Genomic DNA, 16073 nt, shown 5'->3' with positions numbered 1-16073 from the left:
CCCATGGTCACCTCCACACCTGCAAATTCCATCAGGGCAGAGGCTCCCTGGAACTTGGGAGACTAGTCAAGTGGCGGTGCCTGAGCCACTGAACCTTCTTAAGCAAGCCACCTCCCCTCCTCCTGCAGCCGTGCTCGTGCATACCAAATGTGGCTGAATGGAGGCACCCTGCCTGCTGCTTCGGGGAGGGGATGCACGGGTTTGAAGGAGAAGGACAGCCTGCACGGAACAGCCTGTGGTCGCAGGCACAGCAGCCCGCTCCGAGTGCGCGCTCCCTCTCCGCCTCTCCTCCCAGGAAACGTTGGGGGAGAACCCGGGCCATTTGCTCCGCTCGCCGGCTTTTGGAGAGGCGGGGGATGCCAGGAGGAGAGAGCGAGAGGGGAAAAATCAATAAAGCCAGAACAACGAGGAACTTGCACTTTTCTTGCACAAAGCATCTTTGAGGGGCTGGAAACTGGCACGAGGGGAGGGGCTAGGACGCAGAGGGAGAAGGGCTGCCTCCAAATGACAAGATAAACACTTGCCTTTCCATCTACGTGACCTAATGAATCGAGAGCTGCTGCACAACGGGTCTATAGTAAAAGGGATCTCGGTCGTGTTCTGGGCTTTTTATTAGCCGTGATGGAGGGTCCTCGCCCCGATGTACACGTTATATAGGTGACCGATGGGCCGACTTCTTCCTTTCGTGGAAAGCAGTGCGCACTACTGTATGTTTGGCTTACCTTTTAGAAATGGCAGTTTCTAAACCGGGGCTTATATCTTCCTGGAAAGCCACTTGATACTCTTTCTCGGCAGCAAAAATTTAACCCTCGGGGTGCCACGCAGGATGCTTTCCATGAAAGATCCCGTTTCCTCAAGTGGGGATACCCACCCACCCCCATCATTTTCTAAGGATGGCTTTCAGAGAGAGAGAGAGAGAGAGACTGAGTTAGCATGATTCGGGTTCCCGTGGTGACAGAGAATAAAGGAGAACTTTCAATGTGAAGGTAGAAATTGGATAATTTCACTTCAAGTGGCGAAGTTCTGGTGGTTGGGAAGAGGACTGTTCATGTCACAACAGAATGTGACATCCCACCCCTCTCCCCCACCAGGGATCAGAACTAGGCGGGTGCATTTGACCCCTGGCTGCCCAGGAGAATCCCCACACCCTTACAGCAATGCCATCGGAGGTATTTTTCCTAAGCCCCTCCCTGTGACTATACTGATTTTCCATTTCTAATTACCTTGAGGAGGTCAGTAAATCCTAGCTCCATGGTTTATACGCATTCTGAAGCAGAATCAGGAAAGGGGAGAGCAGATGTGACACTCTGGGACCCTGCTGTAATGCAGACCTGGGGACAACTTGAATCCTCCCCCTGGGGTGTAATAACTGCCTGACGTGCTGCATTACAACACTATTTCCCTCACAATGGTCCCGTGTTAGAGAACTAAGGACACTTGCAGAAAATCTCATCTGTTGGCGGAATCCAGACCACGGACTTGCCTTGTAGACAACTCAATGTTTGAATATCTTCTCCTCAACAATATCACTTTAACAGATTCTCCCCCACCCCCTCCCTCCAATGGTTGGTTCTTTTTCTGTCACCATTCTATTTCCACAAAGGAATAACAATCGCTTTAAAATAATAACGGCTAACATGCACGCATCAGGCCTTGTGGTGGGCACTCTAAATGCATTACCAGAGCTCGTGTCAACAGCATCTTGTCAGGTAGATACCATGGTCAGAGCCCCACTTCAAAGGTTAAGCAACTAAGAACTTGAGAAATTAGTAGCAGGCCTAAAACGCATTAACTAGTAAAACCAGAATTTGGAGTGAAATCAGTCTATTAAACCACAGAGACAAGCGTTCTCTTCTTTCTTTCATGATTCAGGGGACCCAGCAATAAAGCCAGTGCCTCAAGTTTTCTGGTGACTCTACTATGTAAGAGCTGAGCTAGAAAGCCCTCGAAGAAGAAATGTTCAATATTTCTTTGGTGTGCCGTTGATGCAGTATTAAGCAACGTGAATTCTAGAATCAGGCTGCATGGTTCAAATTCTAATTCTGGGCCTGACCCTGGGCAAGCTATTCAGCTACTCTGTGCTTTTGCGTCTTCGTCTGTAAACGGTGATACAAATGAAACCACACACCTAAGGTTATCGTGAAGACCCACTGAGCTACTATCAGCCAAGCACTCAGAACAGTGCCCGGCACAGACTAAGTCCCTTGCACCACGATCGATCTTCTAGGCAGCTTCTGTTGAAGTTGAAGTGGGAACTCGCTGATCGTTACCCTTCGGTATGCACAAGTGTGTGCACTCCTAGGACCAGATAATGAAGCTGAGCAAGACAGATTTAATCTGAATGTTTCCGAGAAATTACTGTGAGCTTGACAAATGGGGTAAAGAGGAAGGTGGGAGCCTACGAGGTCAGTATGGGTCTCCTCACGCTATCCTGCAGTGTGGTATTCGGCAGATTGCCAAGACGTTGCCTTCAGTGAAGCTCCAAGGCTCCAGGCTCTCCGAGTTTTTAAATGCCATATGGTGGTTCCCTTGTAGTTGTCAGAAGTTCACCCCAAGAAAATGCTGAAACATGCAGTTACCTTTCCCCTGGCACCTCATTGTTCCAAACCATGAAGGAACCCCACAAAAAATGCCAGCATCATTCTGAAAACACAAAGCCTTTGATCCTCCTGGCCCCTTTCATTTTTAGCGAATAACTTTAGTCAAAGAGAATAGGTAGGAACCCTGCAGAACAGGGAAGGAGGAAGATTCTCAGCCCTCTCTAATGGCAATTAGAGAGAAGCACAGGACCTCTGGAGGATTGCCTTGGAGACTACACTGCAAGAGAGGTATAGATCAAAGAGGGAGGGCAGGGTGAGAGAGGAGCTTTTTCTTCCAACGTTGGAGTCCTCGGTGCCAGAATCATCTGCTATCAAAACGTCTCAAGCAGTGTATTCAGAACCCTGCCCCTCCCCCATCAAGAAATGAAATTTTCACATGGAATGATATTTTCTCCTGGGTTTGAGAGAGAAGTCTAATGAGGAAAGAGCTAAGAGGACCAAGTTCAGCTCTGGATGTCAGCATATCATAAATCCAAAATGCTTGCTTACCAATGTTATGGATGTGGATGTTTATAAATCTACAGAACAAATTCGAGCAGGCTTAAAAATCTGACACAACCGCAGTAGCTTTCAGGATCCTAACAAATAGCAAACCCATCACAGCAAACCTCTGCACTCTGAAGTCTGCCTTTACACAAACTAATTCTCTTTCACGCTACATAAGCCCGCTTCCCAATGATCATCTTTGCATATTATTTCCTATGTAAATTATGCTAAATTTAAGAATCATGGTAAGATGAGTTGTCTCATTGCTGACAATGAGCCACAGTATAGACATTCTGCATTCTTTCCTTTTGAAAACCGAGTTCTTTCTCTCTAAAAAAATATCAAATAAAAACCAAACAACTCATGGCACCCTCAATGTACCACTTTGCACACTGTCTTCCTTTACACTCTTTAACTATAAAAGGGGCTAGCTTATGAAAACCTAAGACAACAGGAAGGAAAAGACACAGTGTCCAGGGAGTTCAGTGTTCCAAAGCTCCCTGCTGACATGTGTTTCCAATACCCAGCATGCAAAAAAAAAAAAAAAAAAAAAAAGGGCAGTCCTGGTGGCTCAGCAGTTTGGTGCCGTCTTCACTCCAGGGCGTGATTCTGGAGGCCCAGGGATCAAGTCCCACACTGGGCTCCTTGCATGGAGCCTGCTTCTCCCTCTGCCTGTGTCTCTGCCTCTGTCTCTCATGAATAAATAAAATCTTTAAAAAAAAAGTCCAATGTAATTTTCCATGGTATAACATTGAAATTCACAGGTATCTGGACATTAGCTGAATAGCTATTTTCAGGCTCTAACAGTGAATATAACATACATTAAGTGCAGAAAGGTAACATGCAAGCATCCAAGGGAAATCTTGGATGGTAGTCTTTATAGAGAACTTCATTTGCCACAATATTTTGTAAGCTCAGTGTTACCTTCTTGCTTGCTTTGTGACTGGCCTCAGCTATTAGCTTTGCTGCCTTTGATAATCTACCTTTTTTTTTTTATCAGAAAACCATTCATGTTGTGAACTCCAACAATTTAACATTCTTGTAAAAAAAAAATCCTTTTCCCATTTCTTCCCTTTAACTACACTCAAATACAGCTATAGTATTGTTAGGAATTTCTAGATGCTTCTACAATATTTTCCAAAATAGCAAATATCGTTATAGATTTCATTGATCCTGAAGAGTCCTTAACTTACTTCCAAATATATATACTTCCTATATATATATATAGGTGAAATAACTTTTTTCTACTGAAGGTATTTTTCCTTTTGGCATCTTTTATAGGTAATAGATTCTAAAATACATCATAATCTATTAAAATAAATTACTTGCATTTATAGCTTTGATGGCATTCATTCTGTGTAAAATGACAAGATCTCAGAATTAGAATTGTTGCCTTCTCCATTTCCCCCAGTAGTGAGATCTCACCCCACTTCCTTGACTGCTGTCCACTCTGCATGGACACTGGCAGGGCCAGGGAGTGAGTGCAGTTCTGCGGCAGCCCATTTCATGGTTAGACAGTTCTGGTTGGCAGAAAGTCCCTCCCTGTAACTTCCAAGGAGTTTCTCTTCCAGAGAATCGCTGTCCAAATGTACAGATAGACCACAAACTCCCCCTAAATCTCCTCTCCGCACTCAACATCTTTGACTTTTACTCCTTTTCACATGATGGAGTACAGTTATGGAGAAACCCTTTTTGGGTGACACTCTATTTTACATTATCAAGGTATTTTAAATAACATAGTGTCTCATCCTCTTAAATTCCTTGAATTACTTCTCATGAAGATCCTTTAGAGAGCTTTAAATAACAGCTGATAGACAAATAGACACATGTGCACTCTTCTCCCAACCCCCAAAGTGAGGGTGCCAAACAGAACATCTGCTGCAAAGTGGCCTCCATGGTATCTGAAGCCTGAAATGTTGTGTGTAATTTAGTTTTTAGATCCTGACTCACCAGGGAGGTTGTGGTAAGCCATGGCTAATGAGAAGCCCATGCCTGTATCAAGGCATGAGTAGAGATTGGACCACCTGTGCTTCCTCCTCTGTATCTTTATCTGCCCACTTTGGGGTCAGACAGACTCATTTCAAATTCAAGTCCCCCATTTATGAGCTGTATGGCCTTGGGCCAGTTACTCAACCACTCAGCCTTAATTTCCATGTTGTAGAATAGGGTCTATGGTAGTTTCTACCTTGAGGTCTTTGTGAAGATAAAACATTAGCATGATGCTTATATAGTAAACATACATTTAAGTAGAATTATGTTATGATGATGACTGTTATTTCTTTCATTGACATCATTGGCATGGTGCTTAAGAGCACAAGCCATACAGCCAATGACCTAGATTTGAACACCCTTTCAGCATTTACATGTAGCTTTGAAAAGTTTAACCTCGGCACCAGCCCCAGGCAGCGAGCGAGCGCCTTCTGCCTTCTCCGCACCAGGGAAGCCCCACCCACCTGAAGCCAAGATGTCCAGTAAGCGGGCCAAGGCCAAAACCACCAAGAAGCGGCCACAGCGGGCCACTTCCAATGTCTTCACGATGTTTGACCAGTCCCAGATCCAGGAGTTTAAGGAGGCCTTCAACATGATTGACCAGAACTGAGATGGCTTCATTGACAAGGAGGACTTGCATGACATGCTGGCCTCACTGGGTTTTATCCATGAGGACCACCTTCGGGAGCTGCTCACCACCATGGGTGACTGCTTCATGGACAAGGAAGTAGACGAGATGTACCGAGAGGCACCCATTGATAAGAAAGGCAACTTCAACTACGTGGAGTTCACCCACATTCTCAAGCATGGTGCCAAGGACAAGGACGACTAGGCCGCCCCGGATGCCCCTGCCCAGGCCCCTGTCCCACTCCTGTTCCCCACTCACTGTGTATCAGCTCCATGCCCGTGATCCTACAGGACCCTCTCAGGGGATCCTCCCTCTGAGGGGCTAGGGGCCCAGCTCCTTGTGGGGGAACAGGCTGAGCAAACATAGTGCCAGGCAAGGGGCACACAGCCAATGTGAAGCAGGTATTTCACCATGACCTCCCCCATCCCAAGAGAGAACTGTCTTCTAGGGAGCTGGGCCTCAGGGCTGCTCCCCACAGGACAGGCCCTCTGTCCTGTTGGACACAACTTCACATGCACCCCCATGCAGGGCATGACAGCTCTTTCCCAGCCACTGCCACTGCCACTAACCTCACCAAGGTCCTTTCTCAGAGGGCAGGATGCCAGACCCCTCCTCTGTGCCCTGCTCAGCCACCAGAACATAGCCCACCCCACCGGGAGTGTGATCCAGAAGATGCATGTAGGTTGGACATTTGACCCAGGGGAGACAGAATCTTAAATAGAAGTCTGAGCACTGAAAAAAAAAAGAAAGAAAAGTTTAACCTCACCGCACTTTAGTTACTTCATCTGCAAACCAGGGATAGTTCTACTACCTAGGTCACAGGAATAGTGCAAAGTTGATTAGCTAGTATATACAGAGCCCTTAAAAGAGAAACCAGCCCATGGTTAAAGTTCAAAAAATTTTAGTAATTGAAACTACCAATATAGAGTCATATGTACTATCTTTCCCAAAGCTATTGCTCTGGGAAAAGCAAAGTAGAACACAACATCTTCATGCCCTCCTCTGCTTCCTCTAGGAAGAAGATAAGCTTCAAAGAACACAAGAGAGGAGAAGCACATGGGGCTTTTCTTATGGCTTTCCCCTCTGTAGCTGAGGGGATCCTATATTCCATTAATAGAGTACAAAGCTTTAATATAAAAATGTATTACTTTGGGAAAACCCTAAGGTATATGAGAAGCTTCCATCTCACCAAAAATAGAAACCCTACACACACATACAAAATGTATAACAAATATTCAAAGGCCAAAAGCTAAAATACATCCCCAGTCAAGCTTTGAAAATCTAAAGCTTCCATTTACAAAGGGGATAATTTTTTGTACGATTCTGGAATTTTAATGAGTCCATGGAGGCTTGTTAAAAATATAAGAATTTGAGAGATATATTTCTAAACCACTTAATATATGCCTTTTTCTAATCTGCAATGTTATTCATTAGCATAGATGTTCTCTCTCTGAGCCTACACCCCCCCTCTCTCACATACACACACATGCTCATGTGCATATAAACATATGTACACTAACAGAATATAGGTATTTTAGATAATTTTCCATTATGAAACCAAGAATCTGACCAACTTGGTAAAGAACTCATATATACCTTTTAGGAAAGGGATTTTAAGCCTTAAGTCTCCAATTACTGTTTGAATAAATCGTGTGAATTGGAGGAAAGCTCAGCATTTCATTATTCATGGTACAGCAGTGTAAGTCAGATCCTTTGGTCAATGGATGCTCAAGACACAAGTTCAAGCTCAACCCACACATATAGCTTTCTCAAACACCATCTAACTCCCACCTATGCGAGCTGAGAGCTGGCCCCAGCCACACACCCCTTTCTGCATCTGGGCTTCTGACACAAATGGCTAGTATTGGCTTGAACCATGAGGTGCACTCAACCTTGGAAACAGACACATGCTGTGATTTGGAAAATTCTCAGAGTGGTAGCTCTGCTTGGTTGAGGATTTTAATGAAGAAAGCTAATGGAAACTGCACTTGCCATCTATTTTGATCATCCTTCCACAAAATATATGACTGTTAATTTACTCTGATATCATTTTTAACAACTGTGAGCTTTTCTTTTCTTTTTTTTTTCTTTGACTAACAGTAGTGGGAGGAATTACATGACTTTAGATTTTCAGAGAGGTTGATCCAGTTCTTGTTTTGTTTTCTCTCCTGAGGAGGCATGACATCAACACAAACAACATGGATTTTGAAATCAAAAGAACTGGGTTTGAGTCCACATTACGTCACTGACCAAGTCAAATAACCTTTAGGAAGATTCATCTTAAAAATAGTAGCTAATTAAAACAATGATAAGATGATGATTAGAAACTTTGAACGTATATCATATGTGCTAAAATGTGCTAAACCTAAAAGCATAGTTCTTTTAATTCTTATGACAAACCTATTTTGTTTGCAAATTAACTTTTGCAGCATTATTATTTTCACATTCTTAGTTTGGGTAATAGATGAGATAATAATCTCAGGGAATCATAGACTCAAAGAGGTTAGTTAAACTTGCAGGTCCCATGGTTGGTAAATGGACTTGATCCAGGTCTACGATTCTGCACTGTGTGCATTGGATTCTATAGTCTGTTTTCTTATCTACTACCATAATGCTGCTGCCAATTAAAAAAAAGGGGGGGAACAAAGGCTTACACAAGTTTCCTGTGCTTTCCAAAAGTAAGGTAGTATTCTTTTTTTTTTAATAAATTAATTTTTATTGGTGTTCGATTTACCAACATACAGAATAACACCCAGTGCTCATCCCGTCAAGTGTCCCCCTCAGTGCCCGCCACCCATTCACCCCCACCCCCCGCCCTCCTCCCCCTCCACCACCCCTAGTTCATTTCCCAGAGTTAGAAGTCTTTATGTTCTGTGTCCCTTTCTGATATTTCCCACACATTTCTTCTCCCTTCCCTTATATTCCCTTTCACTATTATTTATATTCCCCAAATGAATGAGAACATACACTGTTTGTCCTTCTCCGATTGACTTACTTCACTCAGCATAATACCCTCCAGTTCCATAAGGTAGTATTCGATCACTAAAACAATGTGGAAAAATGAGAAGCAACTCAGTGGATCTAACCTTAACATCAAAATCCTACAGAGCACAGAAGTACCCAGGGTCTCCCCATGGCTCTGGATTTCCACACTCCCCTACTCCCCAGTTTCATCTGACTGGGGCAGCCTGCCCTGGGACAGAAGCTCAGACCTCTTGCCAAGACAAAGATTTACCCTTCCTCATTAAGTATGCCAATATATAATACAAGTGCCTGGGACACGGTATTTATTAAGTGGAAAAACAAATGTTCTGAAGGACTCACCGGATTTTTTATAAATAGGAGTTAAATTCTTTATACAGACAAATGCATTTAATTATCACTACTATCCTACTTTTATACCCACCTGCATCTTCAAGATGAGGAAACAGACACAGAAAGTTTAAATACTTGTCCAAGTTCACACAGTAAGTTTCAGAGCCATGGTTTTAATTAAAATATAAACTCTTGATATACTGTACACTGCCTTAGAATATACAAATGAAAAATAAAATCTATTTTTAAGGCAGCTGAATTAGTTTCAGATACCCCAGTTAGGTATCTTATAAAACCACAGTCTATCATTCTTCATGCCTGAAAGACCATATTCTCAAATATTTATTAGGGCAATAGGAGGTTGCCATCACACAAAAGAAGCACTTGGCCAAGAAACTCAATAACTATCAGGTAAATATCAAAGGTATATGTGTAACCATATATATAAACAAAACTAGGATGATTATTCAAGGTTACTTGACCTTCATATAAAACATGCAAAACATTTGGGGAGAAAAATATTATCAAATATTTGATATTTGACCTGAAGCTGCTAAGTTTTAAAATGAAGGTACCAAAGAACTTGATCTAAAAATAGCTTCTCAGTTGGCTAATAAATCAGATTCTGACTGCTGTTATTCTAAATCCAGCCAAAACCAGCCATAGGAACCTAAAGGATACATGTGCTGGGATAAGGTATCTGGCTCACTGCACTGGGAACCCCACGCAGGGAGCCTTCTCCAACAAGAAAGTGGACAGATTAATGCACGGAAGACTACAATGTTCTATAGTACTTGACATTATCCCGAAGGGGAAATCTTGAGAAATTATTGTCTTGGGAAATAATAGGTAGATAAAGCTTTAATATATTTTTTTCCTTGCATTTTAATCAAATTCTTTGCAAGTAAACTGCTGGCTACAGATGAGAGAATCATCAGTTCTGTTTTGTGGAAATATCCAAGATTAAAACATAACAAGTCAAAAAAAAAAAACCATAACAAGTCACTCTCATAAATAAAACTATCTATTTCTCCCTACAGAGTTAAGACATCCCTGTTGCAGGTCTCCTTTAAATTCTTTTTACTTATCAGAATTTGTAACTATTTAATTAATTAATTGGCTTATTTTTTGATCTTCATCTCCTACATGAATGTGATTTCCATTAGGGCAATTATCACCTGTATCTCGGGTCTACAGAACATCTAGAAAATGATAGAAACTCAACCAAAATTCAGTGATTGTAGAATGAATAAATGAGGCATGAATGACCCAGACAGGTTGTTGTATCCTTTCTTTCAAGTTATTTAAAGCTACTACCCTACCCCCCCCCCAGTTCCTAGTGCTTATCTGCAAACCAGTTTGAACACTTATCAGCTTTTCAGTGCCTTTCTATTCCTCCAAACCTTAACTCGATTACCTTAAAAGTCTAAGAATTGCTCATTAGATAACAAAAAATTCACAAAAGGAAGATGTTCTTAGATTCCAACTTAAGAGTAGAGATGACGCTCTCAACACAGAGAAATTTGGAAAAGAAAGCAAAAGAAGAAAAAAGTATGGATGTTAGAACTTCGATCTGAAAATAACTCACACTAGAGAATCTATCAATAACCTCTTGTGGTAAAATGTTCTCAAACATTTGGTCCATTCTCAACAAGTGCCCATGATGGCAATTCATGAAGGGCTTAACCTAATGTCAGAAAATGCCTTTATGAAGGCAATTCTCTGCCTTATATGAAGACAAATCTCCTTTTCAAGGAAGGGAAGACTGACCTACACATCCACAGTCCTATTTAGACTCATAATGACAATAAATCCAGGGACTGATGCTCATGCTTCATGAAGTGGTTTAACAAACAGATTCTGATTTGTTACCAGTAATGATGCTCAAGTATGGGTAAGTCAGGTGTTACTATTAACCTCGTTTTACAGATGAGCCAACTCAGAATCAGAAAATGTAATGACTTGTCTGAAGTCTCCAGGCTCAGTAATCTCATTCTTTTCATTTGCTCAGGGCCTCCCTCTTCATCCTAGAATTAAGTTTTGGGATGAACCACTGACTGAATATTCTTGCAGAATATATTCCTTAGAACAAAATACAGCATATACAGCAGCATGGATCAATCTTAAAATCCTGCTGAAATTCTAGAATACTTAAAGTCATACTAAAATCATACTGAACAACAGTGACAGAAAGCAGAGCAGGGGTCACCAGGAATTATTTGGGGGAGGATGGAACTGACTGCAGAGGGACATGAGGAACTTTTTAGGTGATGGAAATATTCTATCTTGAATGCAATGGCAATTATTCAAATGTACATAATTGCTGCAATTTAGCAAACTATACATTCAAACTGTGAATTTTTTGTATTTAAAAAAGCTAGGGAAACCATTTACTGTTTTTTTTTCCTGATTGTGAAAGAAATTTTCAATACAGAAAATTTTAAAAAGTCATATAGAGAAATCAAAATTATCTATAATTCTGTTGCATAACCAACGGTGAGATTTTTTTTAATTCCATTCGATATTTTAGGAATCATGCAATACCTATAGCTTAATAAGATTATCATATTATGAATTAATCTCCATGTTACTGAGTATCCTGATTTTCCAGAATTCTATGTGTTATTTACTGCAAGATAATCAGCCTGCTTCCATTTTTATTGTTTTAAATAATGGTATTATGAAAATACTTGATCATACTTTTTAAAAAATATTTTATTTATTTATTCATGAGAGAGAGAGAGAGAGGCAGAGACACAGGCAGGGGGAGAAGCAGGCTCCATGCAGGGAGCCTGATGTAGAACTCCAGGATCACGCCCTGCCCCGAAGGTAGGCGCTAAACCGCTGAGCCACCCAGGGATCCCCGAACATACATTTTTGTACCCATTTCTGATTATTTCCTTAAGATACAACTTAGGATGAAGGATAATTGGCTCATAAGTCATGAAAATTTTTTCAGGTTCTTGAGAGGTATCTCCAAATTGCTACCCAGAAATGTACCGTTTTACATGCCCCTCAGCAATATATTAAAAAAAATAGCCCCTATTACTAAATCATTGACAAAACTAGTCATATCATTAATTTAAATTAACTTTTGGCCAAGTTGATCATAGAAAGAGAAACATTATACATTTATTTGGTAACTTATAAAGCTCCGTCTCTCCTGTGGCCATTTATAATTCTTCTAGTAAATGGCTTCCTATATTAGTGTTTTATTTTTCTTATGAATTCATAACCATTCTTTTATACTAAGGGTATTAATTCATTGTCATATGAGTTACTAGCATTTTTACAGTTTTCCATTTGACTCTTTCTTTGTTATAAGAAATTTTTAACATTTATACATTCTAATCTAGCAGTAATTTCCTTTGTAGCTCCCACTATAGACGGTATGCTAAAGGCAGGCCATTGCTGACTCATGCTCAGATCAACACCTATTCACAGCTGTTCTGTGGTCAGTTTTCGTACCAACACCATCTTTGCTCCATTCTCCTTCCTTCATGACCTCATTATTTTGCCTACTACCTATGAAAACATGTGCATGTGTGTGTGTCTATCACAATTTTTCTTCCTCTCTTTCATTATATTTTAAATGTTTTGACTAAAATTTCCTTGCTGATACTTAACCAAATTGCAATCCTCTATTACTCTTTTTATTATAGGCCCATCCAAATGGTGTGATAAAATTCCTTAAACAGCAACTGTGAATACAGGGATCTTCTGTTCCATGATATAATCTACAATCTGTTCTAAATCAGGCCTGTCACTTCATATTTTCAAATATTATTAAGGGCTTTTTCTTTCTCACAAACACTATCTCCATAGAGTAAAGAATCCAACTGCCTTGGAATCTCTATCATCTTAGTCTCTGATAGATGCAATCCTGAGGTATTCAATGTGGCGGTGATCTTTACCACAAAATGTATGGGAAGAAGCAATGAGTGAATTGAATGCTATCTTACTAGCCAGCCACTGAATAAATGAATCTAAGCCACTAGAGACTTTGAAGATCAGAGCCAATACCTTGAACTAAGCTCTCTGGACTGTAGCCAGAAAACTGAGAACTTCTGTTTTTAGAGCTGTCACCCTGGCACCAAACCAGTTGGGGGAAAATCCAATTTGAAAATACACTAAACCCTCACCATGGTAAAGACGGGCAAGAGACTAACAGATAAGGTATAAGTCAACAAAAGGAACTCGTCATAAATATACTTTATAGGAGCATACTTACCTAAACCCTAACATTCTGAAATTATTATGATAATCCTCAGGATCCTTGAATGACATGAGTGACTCCTCAAGCATTCATCTGGGGTCAAAACTTATTTTTGGATTCAGAGGGTCATCTTCTGTTGGCAGCTTGTCTACACATTGGACAGCAAATCCCCAGTCACCCTTCACCTCACTGTTCCCCTCTTTGCACAAATTCTGTCATCATTACCTCTAGTTCAATGAGGGGATAGGTCAGAGAGAAGCGTGCTAAGCAGAATCCACGGAGACTTGATGACATAGAATGGGTGTAGTATGGAGGCCAAAGCAGCTGGATTCTTCTCTATACGTACCACTAAGTAGCCATGTGAACTTTCTCAGGGCACTCACTCCTCTGGGCCTCAGGACGATGGTATAATGGTATAAAGTAGGAGTGATGTTGATGCTCTGGTGAGTTCTTTCCAGAACTAACATTTTAGATTTTAAGACTAATGCCTTCCTAGATTGTTGCCACCCATTTTCAGGGTAGTACAAATAAAATGCTTCTAGCATTATCTATTAGCAATAAGAAGTGAATATTGCCTAATATTTACCATAGAGTCCCTATAACAGGACATCTTAAGGAGCTAAATTCATTTTGAGAACTACATGGAATGAAATCACAGATATAGGGGCACCTGGGTGGCTCAGTCTGTTTAAGTGGCTGCCTTCAGCTCAGGTCATGATCCCGGGGTCCTGGCATAGAGTCCAGCATCTGGCCTTCCACAGGGAGCCTGCTTCTCCCTCTGCCTATGTCTCTGGCTCTCTCCCTCTGTGTGTGTGTGTGTGTGTGTCTCATTAATAAACAAATAACATATTTTTAAAAAATAAATCACAGATATAAACGGAGACTTTTGTATCCTTCAAGAGTTTATGCTGTGAAACATCTGGACCAGATACACCTCAACATATCTTTGGGCAAAAAAAAAAAAAAGGTATTAGAAAATTTTAGGTCTGCCTTATTTTTCTCAGAATGACAGAGTGATGTGTCAAAGGCTATTAATATTTAATATAAATATTATTTATCATTTGCTGAGGAATTACATTAACATAGTTCTCTAGGCCTAGAATTTGATGCCATACTCTACTTAATCATGAATTTAAGATTTTTGCATATTTACGAAGACGATGTTTAAGAGTGATTTCATTAACTCTGACTGCAGTAATGGGATAGGTTGGTGAATCCAACCAACTCCTTCTGAATTATATGCTATGTGTCCAGCACTATGCCAAGGTCTGAGGATAAAAAGAGTTTAAAATATAATCCACACAATGATGGAACACATAAGCACATTACTTGAGAAAACAAGAAGTTCACGTAGCACAGCAAATGCCAGATAAAAAGTCAGACTGGACAGAGCCTTCTAGATAAACCAAAAACACAAATTCTGTAACAACTGGCGCAAGAAGGGTTAATCCTTTCACTCTTACTTTGGAGGAGTGACTGAGTGTCACATGGGGAATGATCAAAGATTCCTAGGCCCAGCCCCTCCTCTACTGCCCCAAGTCATTCAGCCCCAACACCAAATATGGAAACTCCACCTGGTCACATGGAAGTGTCACAGGTACCCAGAGGCATCCACCCAAGAAGGTAGTTTGGAGATAGGATTGGAACCTATTTCCTGGGAAGTTTTGCTTTTCAACTCTGCTTCCCAACCCTATCCCTTAGTCTCCTTGAGAGAAGTTCTAATAAATGTATTATCCTCCTCCTGAGGACGTTTCCAGTAGTATTATGGCATGTCGAACAACATTCAAATGTCCATCATACAACTGGAACCAGGTAGATGCTCCTAGTTTTGCTCCTTAATCCAGGTCTGCATCAGGAGATGCACAAAATGCTGAAAGGAGTACAGGAGAGGGAGCACCTGTGGGTGCTCTCATGGTATGGAACATGGGAAGACATGCAACTTCTAAGCTATTACTGGGAACACAAGATTTTTGTCAATTCAGCCAGAGAAAGGAAGTCTAGATAGAACAGCCCTGGTAAAGGCAAGGAAGAGGGCCCATGGTGTCTTCTGAAGATAGAAGGTAGGTTTGTATGGCAAAAGAACAAGCTGGGGGTGGACGGTAATAGTCTGAACTAAGACACTTGAACTATACCCTTAAAGCAGATAGGGTGGGAAGTCTTGAGGTTCCAAAGCCAGGGAGGAAGTAAGTGTGATCAGGATTGCAATTCAGAAAAGGACTCTAGTATCTGTGTAGACAATGGATCACAGAGGGGCATGACTAGAGGAAGGATAACAAATAGTAATTCATATTTTTTTGTGGTTGGTAACTAATTTTTCCTTAACTTCTAGGCTCAAAAGTAAAATTTTCTTAGAGTTAAGACCAACATAAAGCTCCAAGCATGTGCTTAAAAATGCAAAATTATTTATGCTGTGACTGTTCCTTAAAACTAATACAAAAATACTGAAATTCACACATAAGAAACAAGAAGAAAAGGATATTACTTCAAGGAAATAAAGATTAAGTGTCACCATTTTCACGGTTTAAGACAAGGACAAAAATCTATTCTGTTTGAGATAGATTCTTACTTGTACTTGGTACAGGGGAGAAGCTAATGTTCTAATAAATATCAAGCAAACAGATTACCTTAAATACTTTAGTAAATAAGCTTACGCTTGTCTGGGCATAACTAGAATGAAGAAATGATAACTGAGTTTTTAAGAATCATTAGTGGGATTATAGACAATATATTTGGCAATATTTGTGTCAACAAATTTAGGGAAATGGCTGAGCAGTTCCAATTATTCTAATCTTTTCTAAAAAAAAAAAAAAGATGGTTCTTCCCTTATTTCCCTTTAATT

General features: G+C 40.7%; 1 pseudogene; it reads left to right on the top strand.

Annotated features, from left to right (window-relative positions):
- The first annotated feature begins 5481 nt into the window (after window positions 1–5481).
- Window positions 5482–6442, top strand: LOC129500216 (myosin regulatory light polypeptide 9-like; annotated as a pseudogene).
- Window positions 6443–16073: the final 9631 nt, after the last annotated feature.

The sequence above is a fragment of the Nyctereutes procyonoides genome, unplaced genomic scaffold (assembly GCF_905146905.1).
Source record: "Nyctereutes procyonoides isolate TBG_1078 unplaced genomic scaffold, NYPRO_anot_genome, whole genome shotgun sequence".
Taxonomy (NCBI): domain Eukaryota; kingdom Metazoa; phylum Chordata; class Mammalia; order Carnivora; family Canidae; genus Nyctereutes; species Nyctereutes procyonoides.
Note: the sequence above shows the minus strand (reverse complement) of the source record. Positions and strands in the feature narration are given on the sequence as shown.